The sequence below is a fragment of the Pundamilia nyererei genome, unplaced genomic scaffold (genome assembly GCF_000239375.1).
Source record: "Pundamilia nyererei isolate P.nyererei 1_Seehausen unplaced genomic scaffold, PunNye1.0 scaffold00135, whole genome shotgun sequence".
In the NCBI taxonomy this organism is placed as follows: Eukaryota; Metazoa; Chordata; class Actinopteri; order Cichliformes; family Cichlidae; genus Pundamilia; species Pundamilia nyererei.
Window position 1 is genome coordinate 1,772,138 of NW_005187536.1, and position 9,469 is coordinate 1,781,606.

At 46.2% G+C, this 9,469-nt stretch overlaps 1 protein-coding gene across 1 annotated transcript in view; it reads left to right on the plus strand.

The window, feature by feature from the left end:
- Window positions 1-1,321: 1,321 nt before the first annotated feature.
- The window catches only part of LOC102198555 (uncharacterized protein C21orf62 homolog), a 14,539-nt gene continuing 6,391 nt past the window's right edge, over window positions 1,322-9,469 (plus strand). The window contains exon 1 of the mRNA XM_005743771.2: window positions 1,322-1,916. The gene's annotated coding sequence lies outside the window, so the exon portion shown is untranslated. The remainder of the gene's footprint in view (window positions 1,917-9,469) is intronic.

Sequence of the window (9,469 nt, forward strand, 5' to 3'; positions counted from 1 at the left end):
TATAGGCCACAATCACTTTTTGGTAGCGCTAAAATGCCATGTTCTCAGTCGTTATTCTGAACAAACAAGAAAGAGTCATGGTGATACTGGCACAATAGGTCTTTATTGTTTTAACTACTATTCGACAGTCTTATAACAAATATGAACAACGAGAGTAGACATACTAAACCTGTAGGCATTAATTATTCCATCCTGATGCGTGTAGTCATTCGTGACTGCGCTACACACTGAAAGCAACATTCTGAAAAGCGTCATAATTCAGTTACAAGAAACGTTGAAGTTCCATAAATGCATACCTTTGCCTAATAACAAAGGCATAAATGTGTTGGTTTGCCCCGCCCGTTATATCAGTTGCACGGAAGTAGCTGGCAACGCAAGTAATCCGGGCGCTGCAGCTTTAAGCAGCTGCGCGCGCTCCCGCAGACGGCAATCAGTTTCTGGCACAACACCGGCACACTTTTGCACCGGAGGTTTTCGGAAAGCTTTTATTTTGGTATTTCCGCTGATCCGTGCAATAAATTTGCATATTAGCCTAAACATTTAGATTTAACGTTTAGATTTAGATTTAAATATAATATTTAGATTTAACATTTAAAATTCTGTTTTAATTATGAGAAGTTACAAATATTTTACTAAATGTTGTAAAAAAGGACTTGTTTTGAGCTAAATGTGGAAAAATGTTGCCGTTAATTTCAGCATGTTTCACTTTACAAACGGCGCCCCATAGTTGAGGTGCTGCTGGAGTGGGTGCAGTATGACTCCCTTCAAACCCTCTGAGGTCCCGGGTATAATCGGCTGTTTTTGATTACTTCTGATTTTGCATTTCACCTTTAAAAGCGGTTTCCTCGCCTTGTTTAGTGTCATTCTTTGAGCACAACATCACAGGTCTGAATTTACTGTTATTTTTTCATTTTAACTGTATTAAGAAAATTGAAAACAAAACAACATTTTAACAGCACAAATTTTGCAAACAGCAAAGTTACAACTCCTTACCTAAAAATGGAGGCAATACATATTTTTTTCTTTATCATAATTCTGGTTTAGGGGCGTATGGGTTAGTTAGTCTACACATGCTGACATGGAGACTCAGTGTGGCAGCATTTTGTTGCTGTGGCATCTTTAATCGGTCATGTGAGTTTGAGTGGTAAAGCTGGACTCAACATATATGAGACCAGAAGCAAGAATTGCTAAACTCATAACATATGTTTCAAAACCAAACGATATAAAGCTGCTAAAACACATAAAAACGATGACTTCATGTCCAGAAACAAATCTGGCACTTGTGTGTAATACCAGTTTATTCCACAAGATGGTGCAGCGAGTCAACGAGCCTCTCATTCTTACTGTCAGCGACACGTCTGGAGGAGAATTTTAAAAAGAAGCTGGTGGAAGTTAAACTTAGTATTGTTGCACCTTCAGATGCTCAGCTGATATCTGAGTCTTTTCATGTCCTGCAGCCTGAACGAGCACACAGCGAGGCTTCTGCTGAATGCTTCTGCCCTGTTTCCCCTGTAATGGCCTGAGGAGCCACGAGATGGCTGCATTCTTAAATGTTTGATGGAGAAGACGCAGGAGGCGGGTCCACAGGGGGAGGAGAGTGAGGCTGAGGAGGAGGCGCAGATGCAGAAGCGGGCAGAGAACATGGACAGGGAGCTGGCCACGCTCTTCCATCTGATGAGGAAAGTTTCCACACAGTGTGCAGAGAGTAGGCCTCCCTCACCTCCTTCCTCCTCTCAGCCCCGGCTCTGCCTCCATCCCGGCCTCCTCTCCCTCCCCCCCTGCTCGCAGGCAGAGGGATGAGTGTTTCCTGCCAGCCTGCAGACAGACGTGGACGCTGCTGCTGCTCTCACCGCTGCAGGAAGCAGGACGATCAGCCCAGAGCTCCGTGCCACCTGAACCCGCTGTGAGCCGCACATGTGAGTGCACACACACACACACACACGCACACACACACACACACACACACACACACACACACACACACACACACACTGATGTCTGTGAATGAGTGTGTGTGATTGGAGCTGCGATGGTGGTTCCAGAGGATCGGTCAGGTCAGTAATGAGAAGCAGACGCTGCTGAGATCACAGAGAAACCAGCAGAAAGCTGAGTCATCATCCGTCTGTCCTGATGGCCGCTCACAGCTAAACCCACAGACTCACCGCATGTTCTGACCTCGTCGGGTCATCGTGTCCAGGAGCTTCAGCATCAAAGTAAACCCTGAGCTCAGTGGCTTCATTTGAACTCTGAATTCATTTCTTCCATCTTTTAACAATCAGGAGCTCCTGCAGCAGCCAGAGGGCTGATCCTCTGACGGTAACGTGTTGTGAAGCCAGCGCAGTTTCACGCTCCGCGCTTGAGTCTGTGGACAGCCCACATTTTACTGACTTTTTACGTGTGCGCTGTTAGAGCCTGGCCAGGAGAGCGGCTCAGAGAGATTCACTGCTGTGAATGTCCAGCCTCTATATGTGCTCATTTTAAAGCTTCAGCACACTTTGAAGAGGATCTGAGACCTTCAGGTTCCACAGACACAGAGAAACACTTCTTCACACAGATGCAGCGGATATCTTCATATTCCAAGGAAGTCTCTCACAAGTGGATACAAGAACTTAATGATAAAAATCTATTAGTCATTTAAAGTAACTTGAAGATGGAAAGATTGTAGAGGTTTCTTTGAGGTAAAGTCCATATATGCACTCTTCTTAAATAATCTCACTGTCAGATCGGATGTTTGACCCTGTGAGAGGTCGTCTGGATGGATAGATGGATGGTGCCCAGGTATAAGAGTCTGGACTTTAGTTTCACAGCCTGCCGTCTACTTAAAAATAAAGAGACCACAGTCTCAATGTGGGGAAAAGTATGGGGCAGGGGGCGTCTGCAGCAGCACAGATTTAAACCTCCAGTGAACGGCTGATGGAGGTCAGTGACGCGTAAACACGCTCCACACACAGGAAGCTCTTCATCAGCACTGAAACAACACTTGTAACCACGAAGAAGGGAGACGCTGAGAGCCTCACAGCTTCAGTCATTTCTCTTTACTCAGCTGGTCTTAGAGATGGAAGTGCAGATTAACCCGATACGCCTCAGGCTGCTCGACAATTTCCCCCAAATTTCCCCTCAAACATCTGCTTATATTGGTATGAGAGAAAAATCATTCTGCTGCTGGATGTAAGCTTTCTGGGTCTACGTCTGGATCTCTGAGCCTTTCTAAACACATGCAGCCCCAACGCTTCCAAACTAGAGATGCACCGCTCGTGCATTCAGACTTTTCTCTAGCAATATTATTCTTTCCAAGAACTTTATTTTCATAATGAAAGAAATGCTTAAACTTTATGATTTCCCCCAAACTCCAGTCAGTTCCAGGATCTGCTCTCAACAGCTGACTGCTTTCATCCTTTCATTGCTCATACCGAGGCTCTGGACAGCTGTAGCCTTGTTTCCTTTGTTATCTAATCTAAAATATCCCTGTTCGGTTGGGTGACGGAGTGTCAGTGTCTCATTAGGTTTGTTGTTACAAACATTGTGGTTTAATTAGGTCCCACTGACAGGAGAGTGACGAGGCTAAAGACATGTTAGCATGTGCACCGCTCTGCATGTTACACTTGCATGAAACGGACGACTCGCACTCGGACATATGGGAGGCTGACCAACCGAGAACACTGGAAACCAGCAGATTATTATTCATGGATGATTACCCGGGCTTTTCTTTGGCCTCTCCTCGTTCGCCTCCCCGCACATTGAGATTACAGATTCAGATTTTTGGAGTTTTTTGATTTGAATATTTTAGCCCGTACTTGCTTTTAGTGTTTTTTCGTCTAATTGTCTGATGTCTTCTTTAGTGTGGGTTTTCCACACCTGAGCTGGTTACTCAGGTCGGACGAGATCTCCGCTCAGTTCCAAGCAATCGCCAAAGCGCTTCATTTGTGGTGTGTGGCGTACACAGAGGGTACCTGTGTTTACCTTTGTCGCTCCTGCCTCAAACACACCTGGCCAATAAGCAGACTGGACGTTCCCACCTGGTTCATAGTGACGCGTTGCGTTTCACTCTGTGTGAGCAGACACCAAAGCTCCGACTGATTCAGACCACAGCAGGCAAAAAGCCTGATCATTAGCTTCCTGCGTTCCTTTGAAGGCTGATCATCTTTTATTGTTCTCCTGATTCTCTTCATCCTCGCCTACATCGATCGACCTTGTAAACTTTACTTGGACCATGATAATAATAATGAATGACTTTCGCTTCTTATGCTTCGGGATTTGTTACCATAACATATGTAATCATCACAGCACAGCCTCCATAACTGTGATGGTAGGAAGATAGAATAAAAGTGCTGGGCTCATATAATCGATGTTTACAGCAGGTAAACTGTGTTTTAAGGTGTTCAATCATCATCAAAGCCAAAACGTGGCTCTCGCTGTCAGACATGTCTGGGCTTGTCTTGTTGTGCTGTGGGGAACACAGTTTTTTAACCAAATTTAAATGTCTGATGGATGATGGTGTGGCTGTGAGCTGTTTTAAAGACGGTTACCATGAAGACGCCACAATAAAGGCCTGAGCTTGGTGGTTAAAAGAGCACATGATGCAGCCCACTGGGTCACAAGAACACGGTGAACCGCTCGGGAATAAACCAATAAATCATGTTAGATAACCGGTTTTACGTTCAGTGTTCAGAGCTGTGAGTCTTTCAGCTCTGCCTGTGAAGCTACAGCTGCTCAGAGGGAGATGGAGGAAGAAACGAGCTGTAGCTGGAAGAAGGAGAAAGGAAGGGCGGATTAGGGTGGGTGCCTGTGGCGGAGCATGATGTCAGGGGAATGTGCTGAGCCTCTCCTTTAACGAGCGGCGGCCACCTCGCGCTCATACGCTTCAACCCCGTCCAGCTCGTTTCGCTGTCGCTTTTCTGTCCTCGGGTCAGCCGCCGCTTGCCTATTGTGATCCGAGCAGCCCGTTTGTATTTGTCGCACACATGTGACAGATATTTACTGAACAAAGATGCTTTAAAAGAGCACAAATATGACACGCAATCACATGAGAGGAAGAAGTGTCGTGTCAGAGTGTGGAATGTGTTTTCAGTGGTCGATTTCCAGCATCCGGCCCTGCAGCTGCAGCTCGTTGCAGGATTACAGATGGAGATGGAGGAAAGGGAGTGGAGAGAGCGAGGGAACACACACAGAAAGTGACTGGTATCATGAGCGGGAGGGCCAGATGCTGGGAACAGCTGGAAAGACTATGACTAATATTAGCAGTGAGGTAAGACGGTGGAGGATGGAGGGGACGGAGGGCAGCTGCTACTGTAAACCAGCCATGCTGAAGTCACATTTATTTATAGCCACACAGTCATCTCACCAGAATCTTTCATGGTCGACGGCTCGATTTACTCTACAGACTGTATATAAAAGATGGAGGTGGCCACCGCGACCTCCTAGAATCCAAAATTTGACAAATCAACACCTGCCACCTTGTTACCTGCTAATTAACATCCAAATTAAACACTTGAGTTTAATTAGTGCATTCAACTGGAAAAAAGAGCAGACGCCAGCTAACGCTGCAGTTCCTCTAACGTCCAGCAGAGGCTCCAGCAGGGAGGCAGTCCCCCAGACTCCCATGTTAGAAGATCCAACTTTACAGCAGAAACAAACATGAGCCTGATGCCTTAATCAGGGGCGTGGCCTCTGCCAGGTGGATGGTGACACAGCTGGCTGTAGCTGCTAGCTGTCTGCTAGCTTCACATGAACCTGACCTCTGCACTGTGTTCGTGCTGTTGGATCATTTTTAATGGCATCATGTGACCAATAATATGGCTGCTGTGAGGTCACTGTACCAACTGCCCAGGAAGCCTGAGTGATTATGAAGCGTTGTGAACAGGTGTGTGTGTGTGTGTGTGTGTGTGTGTGTGTGTGTGTGTGTGTGTGTGTGTGTGTGTGTGTGTGTGTGTGTGCGCTATGTTCCTATAACTCCTAACTAAGCTAGCTAGCTGATACCCTCTGTTCAGCTCCAAATAAAAGATGGTGCTGACCGTGAAGTGTCTAAACTAGTGTGTGATGTCATGGCGAGACTATCTAGCCTTTATAAACGAGTAAAAGGTTGACTTTACTTCACACACACACGCACACACTTGTTTACACTGCACTGAAATCCATAAAAGGCTGGCAGGTTAACAGTTTGTGTTCTGAAAAAAGATCTTCTCAGAAACAAAGTCCGGGAACATTTCTATAAATAGCGTCCCCTGTGGCTGCTAAAGCGGTGTGTAGAGCTGAGAAGTGTTTGCCGAATCCGTGAGTGCAGAAGCACCTCGAGCAGAGCTGGGTCGGCCTCGTAAAGCCGCTGATCGCTTTATATCCCAACAGTCTGCAGTCGGCTTCAGACGAGGGAGCAAAACACGATAAAACCGAGCGCGATCCCAGAGTGAGACGGATCCCACTGAGCATTTAAATACAGCCCGAGTGATGCATTTAAACTGCGTCAGCACTTGGAGCACAAGCTCAGCACAGGCGTGTTCTCAACTACAAACTGACCTGGGATCAGTGCAGCTTCAGACACACAACACAGAAAACACCACAACACAAATATGTGAAAACCTCTGAAAGGTCTGCCTCACTGATGCTTTCAAAGCCAACATCATGTTTGTTGTTGACATTTATGACATCTCCTTAATCTCTGGTTTTCCAAAGCTCCCAAAGAAACAGTGCTGAGTAAAACGACAATCTGAAACACAACAAAACCGACGAAAACAGAGCGAAGAACAGGAGAGATTTATTAGAAACATGAGCAGGTTAGCAGAGCAGCACAATATCACCTTAAAATCGTGTCTCAAGAGTTGAAAGAGCTGTGATAATGATATTTATGGTGGTAGGGACATACTGAGTGATGGCAGACCGTATGACATGTAAGCACAGGCATCGCCTCAGTGATGATTTCAGTGGAACAGCTATTTAACCGTTTACTTGAACAATAACTAGACTAACTAACCACACTCTGTCACAGGATGAAACTGAAACTTCCTGTGATGTTGTCTCGGGCCACTTAAAGCTCACCTTTACCACCGTGTGACCACATCATCACTTTCCATCTGCCACAAGCTCTTCCTGTCTCGTGGAGCGCAGTTAGCGAGCGTTTCATCGATGTGTTTACATCGAGGTCATTGCCAGTGGCTCGTACCTCCTCCTCGTGTGCCCTCACAGTCCGATCACGTTTCCAGAGCACTGTCATTTGTTGGTGGCTGTGGCTCATTGGAAGCTGGCGAGAGCATGAAAACTGTTCTTTCAAAAAAAAGTCAGTTCCAGGTAAACTGTTTCATTGGTTCACTTAAACATTCAGTAATCCTGATGTTTGAATCTGTTTGTACGTCTGTGTGGACACAAACCAAGCCAAAAGAAAACTTGTGAGCCTGGATGTGCTCACTGTTTCATTTGGGGCATAAAGCGAGTAAATGAAATTATTTTAATGAATGTAAACAGGAAGCTGAACATCTCGCCACAGCTCAGCTCTCACAGACTTCAATTTAAAATCCCAGAACATGTGAAGCAAACACAGCGAGGTGTTCCTGGTCCTGTCACTGATGGACGGATGGATGGTTTGATGGATGATTGATGGATGGATGGTTTGATGGATGTGTAGCGCGCGGCGACACTAAAGCGGTCGTGCCAGAATGTCACGCTAAAAAGAAAGATTCTTTAAAATACAAGGGGGAGCAAGCGAGTCAGATACCACGGGCACAGAGAGGGAGCAGGTCTGATCAGAAACAGTTTATTACTGGGCCAGAGAGCACAAATAAAAACACCCTTAAAATGTACATAATAAAATGTTGTCTCTCTATAAAAACAATTCTAAAACCCGTAAAACTACCATTTTCTACATTCACTAAAACCCCCCCCCCGCTATAATTATGCCACATGTTCATTATGGGAGGCCAGGAATTCCTTCTTTAGAGCAGAGTCCACGCCAGCCTCGTCTTCAGCAGACAAGAAAGAGCCACCCATCTTCTTGTCCTTCCGCTGGCCCATCACTTCCCAGCCCGGCTTGCGTTCTGCACCCGAATCCATCATGCGACCACCGCCACAGCTCCCCTTGCGTCGGTGTCCTGTAAAATAACAAATAGGGGCCAGAACAATGGTCCCAGAAGCGGCCCTGGCTCACGGCCATGGCGACCCTCTCCCAATCCAGCTGCACCCAGTAAACAACAGTAGAGACCCTACTCACAAATGCAGGCAGAGGTAAACCTCTGCTCTGCTGCCAATCACAGCGTCGTCTCTTACTGTTGCCGTTCCATCAGGTCAGGACTGGGTCGCCGCATCACACTGGCCATCTCGCATTAACCTTCCAGTCTGGGACCTCCCTCCTTCGGTGCTCAGCTAGCCTGTTTTTAAAAGGTCTTTACACAGCTGATAGGCCACCTCTGGACACACCCCTGCCTCAGCAGGTGGTCCCTATCAGCTAATTTGTCCCATGTGCAGCCAGTCCACAGTGGATAAAAACCATGTCACATAAAACACTAAAAACCATAAAACCATGCAAATAAAACGACAGTCATAAATAAACACTAAAAATCAGAATAAAAATAAAATACAAATTTCCACTGTGTGACAGATGGATGGATGATTTGATGGATGATGGATGGAGTTCACGTGTGAAGAATTCCTCCTTCCTGCTCGGGTTGTCCTCACAGCACTCAGTGTGGGAACAATGATCCTAGTGTCTCAGGTTCTGTTGGAGCAGCAGGAAAATTACTCCGAGTGCCGACGGGAGAAGTGAGCACATCATTGCGTTCGTCTGATTGTCATTAAAGTGTTTACAACAGCAGCAGGGTCTAAAGTGACCCCTGACCTTTCCACGACAACGTAATGATTTCAGGTTTCAGACGTGTCACAGGTCGAGCGATGTCTGCAGAAACTTTGCATTTAAAGTTATTAGTGAAGAATAAGAAATGGCTGTAACCTTCCTGAATGCATCACTTGTTTGTGTTTTTTGGAAAACTGATTCGACTTTGTCCGACATAAACTCTGGAAAGAAGAGGGGAAAGTTTCGCTCTGGAGGTCTAGACTGCTTATTCAGTCCACTTTTCCACGACTGAGCCGGAGAATAAAGAGAGCAGTGTGCTCATTCCTGAGCGTTTAACACGGTGGGACGCAGCCGCGCTGACCGCAGCGCAGCGTGGCACAGGAAACTTCCATCAACCCAGCGCCAGCCCGAGGCCTGGAAGGCAATCAGCCCATAAAGCTGTGTGTGTGTGTGTGTGTGCACCATGTTCAGAGATCTTTGTGGGGACCAAAAACTGGCATGCTGCTATACTTGTGAGGACCAACAGTCCTTATGCAGACAAAACGCCGTCACCACGAGTTTGAAGACGTTTCTGAGGCTCAAAATGTGGTTTTAGTGTCAGGGTTACAGTTATGGTGGGAAATGATGTCATGATGATGGCAACGTCATTTAGATTCTTACTTACTTAGGTCCTTACTAAGATATGATGTGTGAGCG